The 18,690-nt window shown below is 41.0% G+C and overlaps 1 protein-coding gene across 1 annotated transcript in view; it reads left to right on the plus strand.

Annotated features, from left to right (window-relative positions):
- Positions 1 to 285: 285 nt before the first annotated feature.
- heatr5b (HEAT repeat containing 5B) overlaps positions 286 to 18,690 on the plus strand; it is a 155,203-nt gene continuing 136,798 nt past the window's right edge. Inside the window, exons 1-3 of the mRNA XM_058058319.1 lie at positions 286 to 505; positions 594 to 654; positions 1,049 to 1,148. The gene's annotated coding sequence lies outside the window, so the exon portion shown is untranslated. The remainder of the gene's footprint in view (positions 506 to 593; positions 655 to 1,048; positions 1,149 to 18,690) is intronic.

Consider the following 18,690-nt stretch of genomic DNA (forward strand, 5'->3'; position numbering starts at 1 on the left):
CAGTCCAGGGTGTACCCCGCATCTCGCCCGATGGGATAGGCTCCAGCATACCCCCGCGACCCCAGTGAGGATAAGCAGCATACAAGATGGATGGATGCATGGATACTGTATGTATAAGCAGCTCCCTGTTTGGAGCGTTGGCGAGTGGACCTCATGGAAGTGTAGTGGGAACTGCTAAGGTGTTGTTTGGTGTACTGATACATACGTACATATATAGTATTGGAATTAAACACTGTTATTGACATGTTAAGGTAGGAATACAGGGAAGAGTGGCTTGCCATGATTTTAACATAAATAATTGTTGACAGCCCTAATACGTGTATATAGGTATATACAGTACATGTGGGTATATACGTATGTGTAACCCATGTGGAAAAACCCAATATAATGTATGTCATTTAGGTGCATTCTGAAAAATCGCCAAAAGGTGGCACATATATCGAGTGAAAGACTAAATTGACGCTCATTACGTCAGTTCTAAATGCGACGTGTGCGAGAAACCACGGTAATTAAGTACAACATAAAAGTTATAAAATGTGATTAATTCACCCATACTACTGTCTAATATGTGTTGTTTATTTGTTATGATTAAGAAGTGTACACATACAGTAACGAGAGGAGCCAGGTCATCGAGTGTCCTTCGTGTGAGCACCGGTAAGAATAGCATTGTTATGAGGCTAAACCGACATGCTATCCTCTAATATGTTGCTGTAATATGCTTTGTTTAATATTTAGTAAAAACCAATCGGGAGTAAGGAAGTGTTGTCGGATGTTGTACACCGCTGTGATATTTTGTATGGTGTTATACTGCGTTATGTGCCGTGTTAATGTGTGTGAAGGGAATGCTAGGTGGCTATTAGCACGACGCTAATGCTAATAGCGAGTGGCCTATTCATTGTGTCAATGTGCTAATGGGGGCTAGCGAAGCTAAGTTGTCAATCTCGGTAAAGCTTCAACTTGTTTTAAAAATTATAAATATCGATCTAAAAGCTATTTAATCATTCAGTCACTTTGCAACGATTGACATATTGTATATTGTGTGGTTCAGTGGAGAGCCTAACCCCTGGAACAGACAAGTGGACCGGACGGGACTATGCTGTGAGGACATCGGACTACAGATTCAGATAAGACACACAAAAACTACCCGGGTAATAGTAGCAACATTAAGAGTCACAGTGTGCACCCATAAAATTAAAACCCTTTTCCCCTCACCCCATTTATTTTAATAGCTTTAGTGTTGCATTTATTGTGTTGCAATAAATGTTGGTACTGTTCAACTTTCCCACAACTCAGTTGTCTGACTCTTTTAGTGAGTCATTCCAATGAATAGGGTATCCAGCTCTCCGAGGCCAACACGATTTTAAGTGTCATTGGTTTATGGTTATGAGTAACACTAAGGGCATTACATGTTATGTACTTTATGTACATATATGTATGTGTGTACACATGCGCATAGTATATGAATTGATGCTCTCGCAGCAAAACAAAGCCAGTGCATTGCTTCCATCAAGACCAATAACCACTTGCCACTAGTCTAAGTACAGACTTAGCATCGGTGTGTGTGATGAGATAATACTAGCCTTTATCGTCCCATGTGGTTGTTAGCCATGCACGGCTCTGCCTGCCTGGTGTTGACATTTCCCTCCCCAGCCTGTCTGAACACATCGCGCAATGGCGGCTCTTGTCAGGCTGCTTTTACGGCTGATAGAGAGATGAGTCACACACGCTCATCTCACCTCCTCCTCTGCCTGGCAGCACTCTCACCCTTAACCCCCGCCATTCCCGCTCTCAAGGCCTTATGTGTACATGCAGCACATGGTGGATTATATAAATAGCGGGGAACGCGTGGCTCGTCGCTGACGCCTGACATTTTCATGCCCCAGCAAGCCGCTGATACAGTTGGCGCTTGGCACGGATTCCTCTCCTGGGTTTATCCATCTGTTGGTGTTGAGCCCAACCCCGCCCCCACCTCTCCAGCCGGTAGTATGTTCTTGTAACATAACACGAGGATCACTTTTCGCTGTATTCATCATAACATGCAAAGGCAGCGACACACACCCTCCCTCATGCAATGTTTTTTTTTTCCCCTGGCTGAACAACAAATAAGACCCACAATCCACACAGGTCATTTGCCCTCCCATTGGTGCTCATCTGAAGATGGCCAAGAGATGACAGGAATGGTGTGGAGCTGAAGGACTAGAGAATGTGAGCAGGCTGTGCAGGGAGGGTGCTTCCTGGATGCCTGCCAACTTCCAGAAGCACAGCACTGCAGCATGTCAATATGCCCGTTGCCAAGGAAACAAGGAGTCTCCCCACACGCACACACACATATATACTCTGTTACGTTGGCAACAGAAAACCTTCTCGTTACTCTTCACTACTTTTCATTATAAAGACCGAGCAAAGTTGTATTGCTCTCCTGTTGTTGTATCTCACCCCCCCCCCCCCCCCCACCCACGACCCAATCGACACCACGCCTGCGCCACTCAGTCAAAGTGACTGGGGCAGGGCATGACCACCTGTGCAATTGTGTTTGCTGAATTAGTGATCACACATAGCCAACCGCACAGTTGTACTTTTCCGATCCAAATGTGAGAAAATCGATGTATCAGCCCCACAAAGTGACTTCATATTTCATCGAGAGTGTCCTCTTTTTACGACCAAACTCAAGCGACCTTGCTAGTGTTGGCGGGGCGTGAATCTGCGCGTCCTCGCACATGTTATCAGCGTTAGTGATTGTGTCCTGCGGCAAGCAACTTGGCTGTGAGTTATTTACTGGCAGGTCTGTACTCTTCACCAGGCATTGCGAAAGAGTGACCTCCGCTATGTCATGCAGCGCCTCTGTTGCAAAGTCACAACTTGTGACATAAGTCATGTGTTTGAGACACAAAGTGCCGCAGTGAGCTCATCGGTCTTTATCAAGTGCAACCTTGATCTGAGGTGCCAGCTCTACCTCTTGTGTTCAACGCTCCTTTCATTTGAAGCGACATTCATAGATATCCAGTATGTTTTGAAATTCATAACAAAATTCAGAGATAAAACATCATTTATACTCGTATTTTCAAATCTTGCGAGGTGAAATATAACAGATTTAGATTTCTGCACTGTGTTGAATTATGTTGCTTTTCAAAGCTAACATTCTAAGTGGCTAACGAGCGAACAGGAACTACTTGCATGCGAGTACAGTGTGCTGCTGTATAGTCATAGGTTGTTAATGCACTTACATTAATTTGTACTTATCTTAAAGTGCACATACATGCAAGTAAGTTGTGACTTTTTTCTGTGCTGTTAATTTCTTAAAATATGCTAAACAGCATAGGCAGCTGAAATTGTGAAATCCTGTCATCTTGTGTTAACACATGAGACACCGTGCTAACGATATCTTCTTCATAGTTTTGATTATATATTTTTGTGATATATTAAAAAAATATATAGTCCCATTTGTTTGCATCCTGTACCAGGTAGTGGATTACTAATATAGATCCCCCTCCCTACAGTTCATCTTAAGTGCTCTAGTAGTTCATTTACAGTATGTGTTGCTTCACGTCCCGATTCTTTATATCTGAAGGACAGTTGCAGGTCGGCCCTGTCATGGGCTCTCTTATCCATGTCTGGCTCCGTCTGAGCCGGTATCACTAGAGGTGAAAGGTCAATATGTGTGTGTGTGTATCTATATATACCAAATATATGTATCTATTTATACACAATATATATGTATCTATATATACATAGAGCCCCTCTATCCTCTCCACAACTGTGTGCGCGCCTGTGAGTGGTCTCAGAGCAGCTGCACAAGTGTCACAGCTTGCTTCAGGGATACAGATCAAAGTGCTGATATGTCTTGTTATTTTGGGTTCTCTGCTACCCCAAGGCTCCAGGATTTTTTTGGAGGACAGCGGGCAGGATGGTTGGAGAGATAAGTAGTGCTGCGGCCAAAGGGGATCTCGACTCAAAGTTCCACCCCGGATTGCAATGTGAGCCCCACTATCACATGGCATTGTGAGAATGGGCAAAGGGGAAGGGAAAAGTGCTGACACTGGCAGGCTGACATGAGGCATAGGTTGGTGCAGAACTGTATGATTGGTGTTATTTGCAACCAAAGTATTGATACATAATGCCCAAACTACTTAAGTCCTATAAACAACAAATGTCACCTGAAGGCCAGCCATTCATCCATGTTCTATATCGCTTATATTGTATGCTGGAGCCTATCCCAGGTGACTTTGGGCAAGAGGCTGGGTACACTCTAGACTCGTCGCCAGCCAATCGCAGGGCACTTATGGACAAACAATCATTCACACTCCATGTTAAAAATGATTGTAATCATGCAGAAAATACTTGTATAATATAGTTCCACAGACAAATCTGAATATTTATTCAGTTTGTTTTTGTATTTTTTCTCATAACAGGAGAGGCTCTGTTATTGATGCTTAAGTTTACCTAAGGTAATACAAGTGAAAGAATAGATAAGTCAAAAGTTGGACAACATCAGAAATCTATCAAAGACATGACAGGTGCATTGATCATACATATAGACGGACCTGTTAGCAGCCGTTTTCCTAGCAATATTTCAAAATCATAATGCAATTAGACCTTCAGCTAATTTGGAACGATTCCTCTCATGCAAGGCCTCAGATTAATCTCAGCTTTCTTCACTTAATCGAAGTTGCAGTGCATCTGTTAAAAAGCACAACAGCAGCTGCTACCTGCCACAAATGTGAATGTCACACATTTTATTACCATTAACTTTGTCTGCCACTGTTAAATGTTATCATAGATCTTTGTCCAGACTAAACACTCCCATTTCCATTCGAGTCATATGTAGTGGTAAAACCACATTGACGCGAAAGAGAAAAATGCCATGTCATTCACTTAATTACATGTCCCCTCGGGTTTGCACCTAAAAGCCACTTGATTAATTTGTTTGCCACTTTCGGAAAATGATCAAGGATCCCCCCCATCTTTTCGTTCCACAGTTGCGCACTGTGTACACTGTGACACCATATTAATTAAGAGGGATACTCAGAGATTGCGCCATAAATCATTGCTCTCATATTTCCATGCTTGCGACACCACTGAAATGTCTTTCTTGTTCTCGACATAACTTTGAAGACGTCACACGGCAGAGAGAAAACACACTTGTATTGTCATATTACTCTCTGGGGACTTTGACAGTACAGCAAATGACAAGTGAGCTGTTGTAGCTCATTGCTGCTGCGAAGCTTGACATCTGAGACATAAATTCCAATTTCAGACATTCTCTAAATTTTAAAAAGTCACTTGATATTATTTGCACAGCAGCCATTAAAAGACGGAATGATGATTTAGGGTTCTGTTTCTGCTTCCATAAAATGGTATAAACGCTAAACTGGATATCCTTGTAACTCAGAGGGTATCTAAAGATCAATGAAATATCCAACATTTCCAACATTTCCATTCATGAAGAAAAAATAAATAATAGCAATGGTTTTCTGTCTGTTGCCTCTCAATGCTTTGGATGTGTTTTTACATTGGTGAAATCAGATGTAGCAAGGTAATATTTCTAGTTTTCCAAGAATACTAATGCCCCATCCTCACTAAATCGATTGTGGTGCTATAGCTCCTTCTGGTTCCAGTAAGGACTCGCTATAAACTGATTTTCTTCCCCTAGTTGGAAAGCCTTATCATGATATCACTCCATTTGTCGGTGAGTCTAGTAAGCCTACTGTACTTATAGCTCCTGGAGTAATTCATTCACTCTTAACCTGTGGCCAATAAAGTTTTTGAAGACCTAGTACCAGTTTGGACATGATTTGAACTGATAGTGTAAGGATGCCATAAAGGTCTGCTGGATTCTCACTGGTTGAGAAGATCCGAGACAATGGTGTATGACTTAGAAATGACTAAGATGAATGAATAGAAGCCCCATGCTGACACAAAATACTTCATCCTTACAATACTTACAATAGTTTTATCCTCCACTGTTGTTTGAAATCATCTTGTTCTGACTGGTGAGTTCAATACATGGAAAAGTGACTGTTTGGACGGGATTGAACTATATAGAAAATGGATGGATGGATCAATAATGCCTCAGTAAGAGAAAATACAGTGTTTTCTTCTCTAACATTATATTAAGGGGAGCCCAGACCCGCAATTGCAAAGCTCTATTATTTGGTTTTCATTCATTTCCCATATCGCACCAGATCACAACAAGTAACTTTAAGAATATTTTCCATAGAGAACTGGTCTGTGTCTATTCTTTTTTATAAAATAAACTAAATAGCTTATTTACACAACACAATGTTGGAACCTTTCTCCCTGCTCTCTAAAGGGGTTACCCACAGAAGGGTAGTGGAGCAGGGGTCTCAAACTCAATTTACTTGGTGGCCACTGGAGCTAGGGTCTGGGCGAGACTGGGCCGCATCAGGTTTTCCAAAAAAAAAACAAACGCATTTATTAAAAACAGAAAAATGAATAAACTTTGCTTTGGTTTCGATTTTCTACAAGAAAAGCTCTGATAAAACATTCCACTGTTCTCAAATATCTTACCTTTTATTTTTCTGCACAAAATAAGATGAAAAATAAATTAACAAATTAAGAATAAAGAAAATCAATCAATCAATCAGTAATAAATAAATATAATAATAATAATAAAACGGCAAATAATAAAGACTTAAGAAACCACATTTTTTTCAGATTAAAATCAACAAAGCATTATTAGAGCCCTGTAGACATGACAAAACACGACATTTATACTTTTTTTTTATTTACAACATATTGCGCAACTGCAGGGTCTTGAGACACATGCTAACTCGCAAACTAGAGAGCTAGCGACCTAAACGGTAGCCTTCAAGTTATTTCCTTTAAACTTAAATAGCCAAAAACTTACCACTTCCACACAGATAGGGAGGTTAACTATTAACAGTTATTTAACCTTTAACATGAACATTAATCAAACATAATAATTTTTTCTGGGTACATGGTACCATACAGCATCCATATCAAACTAACATTAAACTTTCATATCAAGGCGGGGGCCTCAAACTAGTGTCTAGGGCCGTGTGTTTGAGACCCCTGGTGTGGAGTGAGACATCGCCTGAATATACCTTCTTTCGTCTTGAACTCAAAAAGGGGCCGGATCAGACTGCTGTGTTATTTTAGCTTCTCATTTGATAAGTGTTCAACATCAAAGGGATTCTCTGAGTTTTTTCCCTCCCACGGTCCTGCACAGACCCACACAAGAGCGCCTTTTACTAGAGAAAGGGAAGGTCAGTGTTCTGTGTCGTCACATTTCCAACTCATAGGACAAATCCTGGGAGCCAAACTCAGAGATAGATAAGGGTCTTTTGTTTGGGTTAAAACAAGATGACATTTGTTGTTGCACTCTGGGCTGTGATGTCACCGTCATGGTTCCTCATCTCTGTCACCTCTGAGCTCCATCTCCATCACTATGGTCAGCAGATGCATACCAATTAGAATCTCTATTTTGCTTCAGAGCCACACCCACACGCTCTCCTACACAGGCAAAAGAACACAAATGTTTGTATTCATCCAGTATCACAAAAATAGATCAGTTGCTCCATTGTTCTCTGAATCCAGTGAGGGGGTTGGCGGCGCTACACGAGTATCATGCTGTTACAACAAGCAGAGACAGAAAAATACTAGAATGACACAGAACACATACTACCTCAGCCGGTGTTGAACTATTTAATAATGTTGACAAAAAGCAAAGTATGTGTATTCGGTTTTCTATCCCTATTAGTCGACTACTTTCTAGTGATGTAAGGCATTACAAATGACAAATATGAATTACCAATGTACCAATTTGAATACTGCAGTGGGGAAGACGGCTTGACCGTGACACACAAAATAAACTGGCTAGTCCTTGCTACCTCGCTTACAGTATGAATATTTCATATCGCAGTTATTTGGATTATGAACATTAGCATGATTATCTATATTATGATGTTGAGGGCGACAGTGGGTCAGGAGGTAGAGCAGGTCATCCAGAAAGTGGAATGTTGGCCCGGTCAGTGTTGTCGTGACCTTGCCTCCTTGGTTGGCAGCCATGTTTTTGTCAGACTACCTCAGGGCAGCTGTAGTTACAGATGTAGTTTACCACCAAGTGTACGAGTGAATGAAAGTTTTTAAGCAGGGGTCTCAAACTCAATTTACCTGGGGGCCACTCGAGCTAGGGTCTGGGCAAGGCTGGGCCGCATCAGGCCCCCCCCCCCCCCCCCCCCAAAAAAAATGCATTTATTAAAAACAGAAAAATATACAAACTTTTTCAGTGCTTTGGTTCCGATTTTCTGCAATATTTTTTCTGCACAAAATAAGATGAAAAATAAATAAACAAATCAAGAATAAAGAAAATCAACCAATCAGTAATAAATAAATATAATAATAATAAAACGGCAAATAATAAAAACTTAAGAAACCACATATAGTTGGTGGGTAGACAAATTATTTTTTTCAGATTAAAATGAACAAAGCATTATTAGAGCCCTGTAGACATGACAAAACACGACTATAGTCACATTTATACTTTTTTTATTTACAACATATTGCGCAACTGCAGGGTCTTGAGACACATGCTAACTCGCAAACTAGAGACCTCGCGACCTAAACGGTAGCCTTCAAGTTATTTCCTTTAAACTTAAATAGCCAAAAACTTACCACTTCCACACGGATAGGGAGGATAACTATTAACAGTTATTTAACCTTTAACATGAACATTAATCAAATGTAATATTTTTTTCTGGGTACATGATACCATACAGCATCCATATCAAACTTGCGCGGGCCGCACTAACATTAAACTTTCATATCAAGGCAGGGGCCTCAAACTAGTGCCCTGCGGGCCACACGTGTTTGAGACCCCTGTTTTGAAGCCTGCTCGAATGAGAGGCGACATGTCTTCTAAGAGAACCTAAACAGTCCTGTTGCAGTCGATTGAATGAGAATATTTGGACATACTTGACTTTATCGACGTTTCACCCGTTTGACCCGCCCACATGTACACATTTTTTGTACTGCACTTTTTTTTACCCTTGTACGCATTGACGCAGGTGCGCATTGTGTTGTATATTCGCAGATTTCAGTTCCAAATTCTATTTGCGAAACTGCTGCCAGCGTGCTCAACACCAACTCGTTCCTCCCTGCAATAAATAGTCAACAAGAGTTGTGCTTGCTCACAGATTTAATGTTAGGTCACACCTACACTAACCCTGAGCTATAAAATCAGGGATAATTATGGTAAAGTTAAAACAGTATAATAACCATCTGAAATATGAACTGTATATCATTAGGTCCAAAACCGATTATGGTAATTGTGTTATTATGCTAAGTAATAAATCAATACCTTTTGTCTTCGCACTTTAGCCCTTGCGAGGATTTAAAAGAACACATAAAACTACAGGAAACCGCTTTGACATTTGAAACTAACCAGGATACGATGAACCCCTAACGCAGGTGACCTTTGATGATGTCAGTGATGTAATCCACCTGACAGATGCGTCAGGTTTTGGCCTTGGGCTGCCACGGGTGCTGTGTTCCCTGAAGGCATCGCAGGCGAAATGGGCCAAAGCAGCTCCCATCCGTGCAACGAACTACGCATCACCTCAGCTCACGCGTATTACGTGGGCCTCGCAATATGTTGACAGACCTTTTATCCAAACAACAAACACAACATGCACTTTGCTGCCTAATTACCACAGTGTGGGCCAGATGTCGTTTGGCTGCGGCTCTGCAGTTATGATGCTAAAGAGTTAGAATGCACGTACACCTGTTACCTGAGATTAAAAATTCAAATATCGGGTGATCAAAGGGGGATTACTTCGCTAAGCCTGATGAATATGAATGTTGGAAAAATCCGACAACCCCCTGTCATCTCCCAGTAATGCGATTGCTACAGGAGGAGATGGTTTCTTTTATATTTTGTTGACCTTATTTCCATGGTAGTTGTGTGGAATTTACACAACCCATCTGTATGAAGCTTTGTGAACAATTACTGGCACCATGAGCACATTTGTTTTTAAGGTACACGTTTTAGGTCAAGGTTAAAACACAATGCAGTGTCACTTAAATGGATCCTGAACGCTTCCTGTAGGCAACGGCTATTCAAACGGCAATCTTTCAGCAGATTTTGTCGTATGGGGAATCTTTGACTATAATTGTTGGCAGGAGTTGCTTAGAAACAGCACAATGGTCCTGTCATACAAAGAATCCTTGCATACCTGCTAACATGTATGCATTTTTCATAGTCTGCACACATTTTCACCCTGGAATATACTTGTACGCTTCACTGCTCTGCAGGTATGCTTTGATTCACAATTCTTGGTTGCTGATATGAATGAAGGACAATATTTGTTCATTTAGAACTACACGATCCGAAACGATTCAGTAAGTTAAAATCGATTCAGTAACTTTTTAGCCAAACAATTCAACCAGTGTGACTGTGGGGAAAAAAATACCTGCATACTGTACAGTGCAGGTGACGTTTCGTAGATTCCTGTTGTTTTTCGGAAGGAAATAAATCATCAGTGAGTACAAACATTTAGTTAAAAATACAATAGAAAATCAGTATGAACAGAGGTTGACTATGCCACTTGTCCTCATTAGTGTCATGGGGGTATGCTGTAGCCTGGGTACTTTAAATATATACTGCATATAAAACAATTTTAGCCTGTTTCACAAAGAGAAAAAAATTGCTGTTGTTGTTTTATTCATGACTACCCAAGCAAAAGGTGAAGTAAACACTTCAAGGACTGGCGGAGCTTGCAGGTACATTATATACAAAATAAGAATAATAATAATGAAGAAGTCCACCCCCTGCCCTTAAAATGCATTTGATAAGCATTATACTTATTGATTGTATTCTGTAATATTGAGCAACCAATGTGAAGTGTCCGGCAAATATCAGTCACGTTTAGTAAATCAGGTAAAAAAGTAAGCGGTATGTTGTAAACGGTCCTCTCCGACAGGCGCAGTGGTGCTGATGAATAATGGCGGCCAAGGATCCTGACCTCTTCATGACAGCAGCAGCTGCATCTGACGTGTCCTAAAATATGACTTCAGTGTGTGTCTGATCAAGTGGGCCAAAGCATTGTGTGACACTCGCGAGTCCCCCTAAAGCCAATTGTGTCATTTAAAGCCACAATATGAAATGTGTAAGAAAAGAAAAGCACACTGACTGGCAACAATGTGACTAACACCTGCCATTGTTGTCATTGAAGCATGTCATGATGGCGTGTTTGCATTTGCATCTTTGTCCATATCCATTTCCATTTCCTTACTGCGACTTTCACCCGGTGAGCAGTCATGTGAGTGGAGAACTGCCGGGAAAGAATTGTTCTCCTCTTCACATGATGCAATGTAGGAAGTACACCATGCTTTGCTTCTTGTTGATTCCATATATATTTTATATGTGAAATGCTGTAATAGTTGCTCGTTGTGGCACATAAACATCTGGCACAATTCAGGAAATGATACGGCCTCTTTATTTAATGTGACACAATGAGGCAACACTACTTTTAATGAGGTAACACCACATTCTTGTTCAAGTCGTATTAGCCTGTTGGCTTTCTTGATATGTATGTGTATAGATCATCACTATCAAAGTCATTGGCCAAGTACAAAACACCTTGTTCAAAATCATTTAAATTCCTATAATGGAATAAAAACAAAGCAGATTACTGCATGTGCAACGGTTGCCAGCTCTTGTGACTCTGCAATAACACGATGTGCAAAACCTCACTCACTGATGCTTTAAGAGCTGCGCTGGACAAGTTGATAAGCCAAGGGCTTTTAGCTCGTCTGCTAGCACTGCTTGGATTAACTCCCAATCGTGGGAATATGTGGTGCTTATATATATGCCTTATGTGTGCAATTATGATGTAAGTGTATTATTTAAAATATGACTCATTCGTTCATTCATTTTCTACCGCTTTTCCTCACGAGGGTCGCAGGGGTAATGGAGCCTATCCCAGCTGTCTTCGGGCAAGAGGTGGGGTACACCCTGGACTGGTCGCCAGGGCACATATAGACAAACAACCATTCACACTCACATTCATACCTATGGACAATTTGGAGTCGCCAATTAACCTAGCATGTTTTTGGAATGTGGGAGGAAACCGGAAAATCCATGCATGCAAACTCCACACAGAGATGGCTGAGGGTGGAATTGAACCCTGGTCTTCTAGCTGTGAGGTCTGCGCGCTAAACACTCGATCGCCGTGCCGCCCCTAAAATATGACTAATAATAATTAAATACTGGTAGTTTTTTTTTAGTGTATTAGTAAAATAACAAAATAAATGTGTTATAATTAGGGCTGTCAATCAAGGACAAATATTTAATCGTGATTAATTGCATTTTGGCCATTTATTAACACTAATAAATAATAATAATGCTAATAATTTCACATGCAAGCCGTTATGGCCATCTCATTGAGCACTGTGTGTTATTGTTCACGTCGGCCTTTGTGACACAAGGCCTCCAAATAGCTGATGATGACTTGCAATTACGGGTCCCATAATCAAAATAACATTCGTTAGTCGGGACATTCGTATGTCAAGGTACCGCTATATAAATGACCATAAAACAATACCTGCAGTGCTCCAACACTTTTTGTAGCGTCTTCAGTTTCTCCAGCCAAGTCCAGCTAGTGGCATCTGATACTTGACGTACTCCGGTGACAATTCAAGTCACAGCAACAGTAGGTATAAATAATTGTGGTCTTGTCGAGAGAGCCATCTGCCAGGGCTTTGAAGCTAAACTTACCATTCAAAATACTCTCTTCTTTGGTGCCCATTTGTTCCAACTTGTGGCTTAACATTAACTGCAATGCACTGCGGTTTCTCAAACTACGGTGTGGGCCGAGGGTCAGGACAAAAATAAATAGTGGTGGAATTTCCATGAACACGAGAGGCGGAGTATACCCTGGACTGGTCGCCAGCCAATCACAGGGCACATATAGACAAACAACCATTCACACTCATATTCATACCTATGACAATTTGGAGTCGGAAAAACTAGCATGTTTTTCCGGAGTACCCGGAGAAAACCCACGCATGCACGGGGAGAACATGCAAACTCCACACAGAGATGGCCGAGGGTGGAATTGAACGCAATATAAGGATTTCTTACAAAAATAGAACTATCATAGTTAGATAGAAAAAGGTTATTAATCTAGTAGAATAAGAAATTAAATAGTGTATAATTCTTATAATATTTGTACACTAGGCTGCAAGTAACTATTATTTTCTTGGTTAATTACTCGGTATGAGTATGACCAAATCAATATCCACGCAGACAGTTAGTGGTTTTGTGCGCAACATATCAGAACAGACAAAGATGTCAAACATTATTTTCCAAAGTCAGAGCGGATGTGTGTGGATATCTTGTTTTGCCTAAAAAACAAAGATAAGTCTGCTTCATAGAGGTTAATTAAAAAAATATTCACTTATGAGGGGCTGAAATTAGACGATATCACATTTTTAAATAAAAAAAATGGAATGGAATGGCCTTTATTGTCATTATACAAGATGTACAACGAGATTGAAGAGCTTCTCCTTTCAGTGCAGTAGTCAAGTTAAAAAAAAAAAGTATACAAAAGTAGAGTAAAAAAGACAATTTAACAAGATATATACAAGATATCCAAAATATACACATAGTATTGCACAGGAGCATATGCAGTTAAAAAGCAGTTAACAAAGTACACAGATACACTCAATGAACCATTAAGTCTCACTTTACAATAGGGTACACAAAAATATAGTAGCCCTAATAATAATCATAATTTCATAAAAAGCTTTCTTAAAATATTCTCATTGTACTTTGGCCACAACATTAGGGCTAATGAAAAAAAAACACAGTTGTGCTACTGCCTCAATAATAAACATTGATAATCAATATAATAATATATATTATTATAGTAGTATTTTAACATTTTAGTATTATGTCATCTGTAATAGTGTCAATTAAAACGGACCAAACTTTAATAAAGCTCTTGTTGCCATCTGCATGTATGCATCTGAAGTGTATTGTTGCATTGTTGAAGCCAACAAGAAAGCAGAAGCATGCAGAGCGTGCAAATAGCAATCGGAGCATCATCTTATTGACGAAACACGACAAAATGTTGTGTCAGCAAACCCGGTGAAATAGCAGTAAATTGGGCATCAGAGAGACACAAAGAGGTGTGCAGGGAGGATCTGAGAGAGCTCAGGAGCAACGAGGCGGGGGTTTGGAGGATGGAGGCAATACCTGAGGCGCAGTATAGCAATACATCATTATTCAGAGAGGAGCTTTGATGTTTGGGCTGGGTGGATCTCTGAGAGCAAGCGAGAGGCAGTTCTAATTAAAACACTAACAATGCAAGCCCAGATAACCCCAAGAAACGAAGACTTTGAAGAGTCACTGAATGCCCCACAGCTGGCTGGCCATAGATAAGAGCCGATACTGGGCTGATGGACTCTTTAAGTCTGCTGTCATGAAAAATGAGTGTTTTCGTGCCACAACTTTTTTTTTTGATGTGTGAGCGTGCGACAAGCTCTCTGTGTCCTACTTTTTGGGCTCTTTGGTGGCACGGAGGGACAGATTGAGATGGGCGCTGGTGCTCAAGGCCAGGCGAAGACAGGAAAGCCCGAGGGGGGGACAGAAAATGGTGATGACAGGTAGACAGATGAGAAAGACAACCTTTTTTTTTTCGAGAACTGCACCACAGATACACTATGAGTATCTCAGTAAGGCGAAGAACTAATACTAATCTGTACACTGCTGTGTTTGACAAGGCCACACAGATATTGTCGCACTCTGACTGGTCTGCCAAGCATGTTTATGTCTCTCTTCATATTGACTGAGGTTTATTGCGGTGAGAGACACAAGTGGGCTGCTGCAAAGACACGGGGAGAGACGAGTGTGATGCTGTGAGACAGTCGCATCTCAAAGAGACTGTCTGCATGAAGAGAACGGTCTAATTTTAACTTGGAGATAGCATGAAACGGCTCCCCGCTTGACTACAGCTCAATTATTCATCAGCACAAGAAGTCTCAAACTAAAAAGCTTGACACAGTATTCAACCCCCCCCCCCCCCACCCCCTTTCCCAATCCGTCCCCTTGTTGTTTCATTCAGTCACACACGCACGCATGCACATATACACCGCAAACTACTCTACCCCTGTCATGAACTGTACAGTGCCCTCTAGAAATATAGCTTGCTTTTGTAAAGAGAGTCAGAAATACACATAATTATAGGTTATCACATGGTTTGTCTGGTATCAGGCCCGGTATCATGCCCCCAAGTGTCAGTATCAGCCCGAGACCGAAGGTTATTATCACGTACTATTTAATCAAAAGACCATTTTGTTTCCAGAAAATGTTCAGTTTATTACATGTATTATATCTAAACAGTGTAAACACAATAATTGCAAAAATATTTCAACAATAATATTTCATCAACATTCTTATCTTATCAATGTCTGACAATTAAAGTTCCATTCATTAAGTTTGTTTTTTTTGGTGACCGTAGAAGCACTAGGAATATTTATACAGTAAACCTCGGATATATCGGATTCAATTGTTCCCACTGGTTTTGTCCGATATAAGTGAAATCTGTTATATGCGTATACCGGAAAATGTCCGTTTTTACACATATATCGGATTTTATCCGTTATAAAAAGGCACTTCCTTGACTATGTTTCCAATGTATGTACCTGGACGCGCAGGCAACGCTGCAAACGCTGCAAATGACGTCTTATGGCGGCCTGTCACGATTCGGCGAATCAGAGCGCCACGATGCGGCCATCCGATATATGCGAGGGAAATTTAATGGAAATGCATTGGAACGGGACTGGAGATTTTGTCCGAAATAGGCGAAATCCGTTATAAAAAATCCAATAAATGCAATGAATTTTTATTGGAAATGCATTACAGAAAAATTGGTTCTTTTTTATCTGTCCGTTGTGAGCGAATTTCCGATATATCCGAGTCCGATATATCTGAGGTTTACTGTAGTTACAGTGACATTTCCTGTCACATGCGCGGAGTTTAGAAAGTTAAACCCAGGAGCCCACTTCATGACCTGGGCTTGTGTGCTGTTCTCTGATTGGTTTATTTCACGGGCACGATACCAGAGCAGCGCGCTCTGAGTGGACAGCTACGGGGGCTGATACTGGACATGGTTAAACTCTATATTTTATCAGTATCACTGCCCTGGGCTTTGACACAGTATCATTTCGGCCTTTTCCCGTATCATTCATGGGCGGTTTCTAGGGTACAGGGCCAATTAATACTGTAGTATGTGATAATAATATATAGTATACAACAGTGAGGACATGAATAAACCCAGATTCCTGAACATAAAACAAAATATATTGATCCATGGTTCTGTTTTTGTGAGTTCTTGTCGTTCCAAAGAACCAGAAAGAAAAGCTAATGGAAAGAAATAGTACAGTATCTAGTTGGTATCTAGTATGTAGTCTAATGGAAGAATGTCAATAGCGAGTAGAGCCAAGTAGGTACCAGAAGATAAGGAGCCACTCGGGAAGAAACCAATCACTTTGATAATTGTACTTAGTGTTACCCCATTGACTCCTCAAACACACAGGAAGTAATTGTGTTTGTTGATTGGAAAAAAAATGACATGACTGCTGTCTAAAGTGACATGCACTAGTTGGAGTGGTTTATATGAAGCTCATGGCTCTGGAATGCAAGATGAGCAACCTCAAGTTATCTGAGATGGGACCTGCTCCTGTCACTGCTTTGAAGACCGATCCAGATGAGCTGATGAATTGATGCTGAGGACATGTTTTGTTGTTGACTAGCAACTGCGTTGGCCGATGCACAACTAAAGCTGATACCGTGCATCCATAGTATCTTCTCTATGTGTGTGTGAGCTGCTGATAAAATGACAATGAGAGTCTATTTATGGCTCATTTTGATCACCAATATGAAACTCAATGAGAGCTAAACAGGCTTTCTGTGAATTTGTCACCACAACACTTTTATTTTTGGACAACAAATTGTCATGTGGGTGTATATTAGGCGTAAAGCAGGGGTCTCAAACTCAATTTACCTGGGGGCCACTGGAGCTAGGGTCTGGGCAAGGCTGGGCCGCATCAGGTTTTCTAAAAAAAAACACAAAAAAAAACGCATTTATTAAAAACAGAAAAATATACAAACTTTTTCAGTGCTTTGGTTCCAATTTTCTACAATAAAAACATTCCACTGTTCTCAAATATCTTGATTTTTATTTTTCTGCACAAAATAAGATGAAAAATACAGTGAAGAAAATAAGTATTTGAACACCCTGCTATTTTGCTATTTCTCCCACTTAGAAATCATGGAGGGGTCTGAAATTTTCATCGTAGGTGCATGTCCACTGTGAGAGAGATAAACTAAAAAGAAAAATCCAGAAATCACAATGCATGATTTTTTAACAATTTATTTGTGTGATACAGCTGCAAATAAGTATTTGAACACCTGAGAAAATGAATGTTAATATTTGGTACAGTAGCCTTTGTTTGCTATTACAGAGGTCAAACGTTTCCTGTAGTTTTTCACCAGGTTTGCACACACTGCAGGAGGGATCTTGGCCCACTCCTCCACACAGATCTTCTCTAGATCAGTCAGGTTTCTGGGCTGTCGCTGAGAAACACGGAGTTTGAGCTCCCTCCAAAGATTTTCGATTGGGTTCAGGTCTGGAGACTGGCTGGGCCATGCTAGAACCTTGATATGCTTCTTACGGAGCCACTCCTTGGTTTTCCTGGCTGTGTGCTTCGGGTCGTTGTCGTGTTGGAAGACCCAGCCACGGCCCATCTTCAATGCTCTGACAGAGGGAAGGAGGTTGTTCCCCAAAATCTCACAATACACGGCCCCAGTCATCCTCTCTTTAATGCAGTGCACTCGTCCTGTCCCATGTGCAGAAAAACACCCCCAAAGCATGATGCTACCACCCCCATGCTTCACAGTAGGGATGGTGTTCTTCGGATTGTACTCTTCATTCTTCTTCCTCCAAACACGCTTATTGGAATTATGACCAAAAAGTTCTATTTTGGTCTCATCTGACCATAAAACTTTCTCCCATGACTCCTCTGTATCATCCAAATGGTCATATGCAAACTTAAGACGGGCCTTGACATGTGCTGGTTTAAGCAGGGGAACCTTTCGTGCCATGCATGATTTCACATCATGACGTCTTAGTGTATTACCTACAGTAACCTTGGAAACGGTGGTCCCAGCTCTTTTCAGGTCATTGACCAAGTCCTGTCGTGTAGTTCTGGGCTGATTCCTCACCTTTCTTAGAATCATTGAGACCCCACGAGGTGATATCTTGCATGGGGCTCCACTCCGATTGAGATTGACCGTCATGTTTAGCTTCTTCCATTTTCTAATGATAGCTCCAACAGTGGACCTTTTTTCACCAAGCTGCTTGGTAATTGCTCCGTAGCCCTTTCCAGCCTTGTGGAGGTGTACAATTTTGTCTCTGGTGTCTTTGGACAGCTCTTTGGTCTTCGCCATGTTACAAGTTAAAGTCTTACTGATTGTATGGGGTGGACAGGTGTCTTTATGCAGCTAACGACCTCAAACAGGTGCATCTGATTCAGGATGATACATGGAGTGCAGGTGGACTTCTAATGGGCAGACTAACAGGTCTTTCAGGGTCAGAATTCTAGATGATACACAGGTGTTCAAATACTTATTTGCAGCTGTATCAC

The sequence above is a fragment of the Doryrhamphus excisus genome, chromosome 20 (genome assembly GCF_030265055.1).
Source record: "Doryrhamphus excisus isolate RoL2022-K1 chromosome 20, RoL_Dexc_1.0, whole genome shotgun sequence".
Lineage (NCBI taxonomy): Eukaryota > Metazoa > Chordata > Actinopteri > Syngnathiformes > Syngnathidae > Doryrhamphus > Doryrhamphus excisus.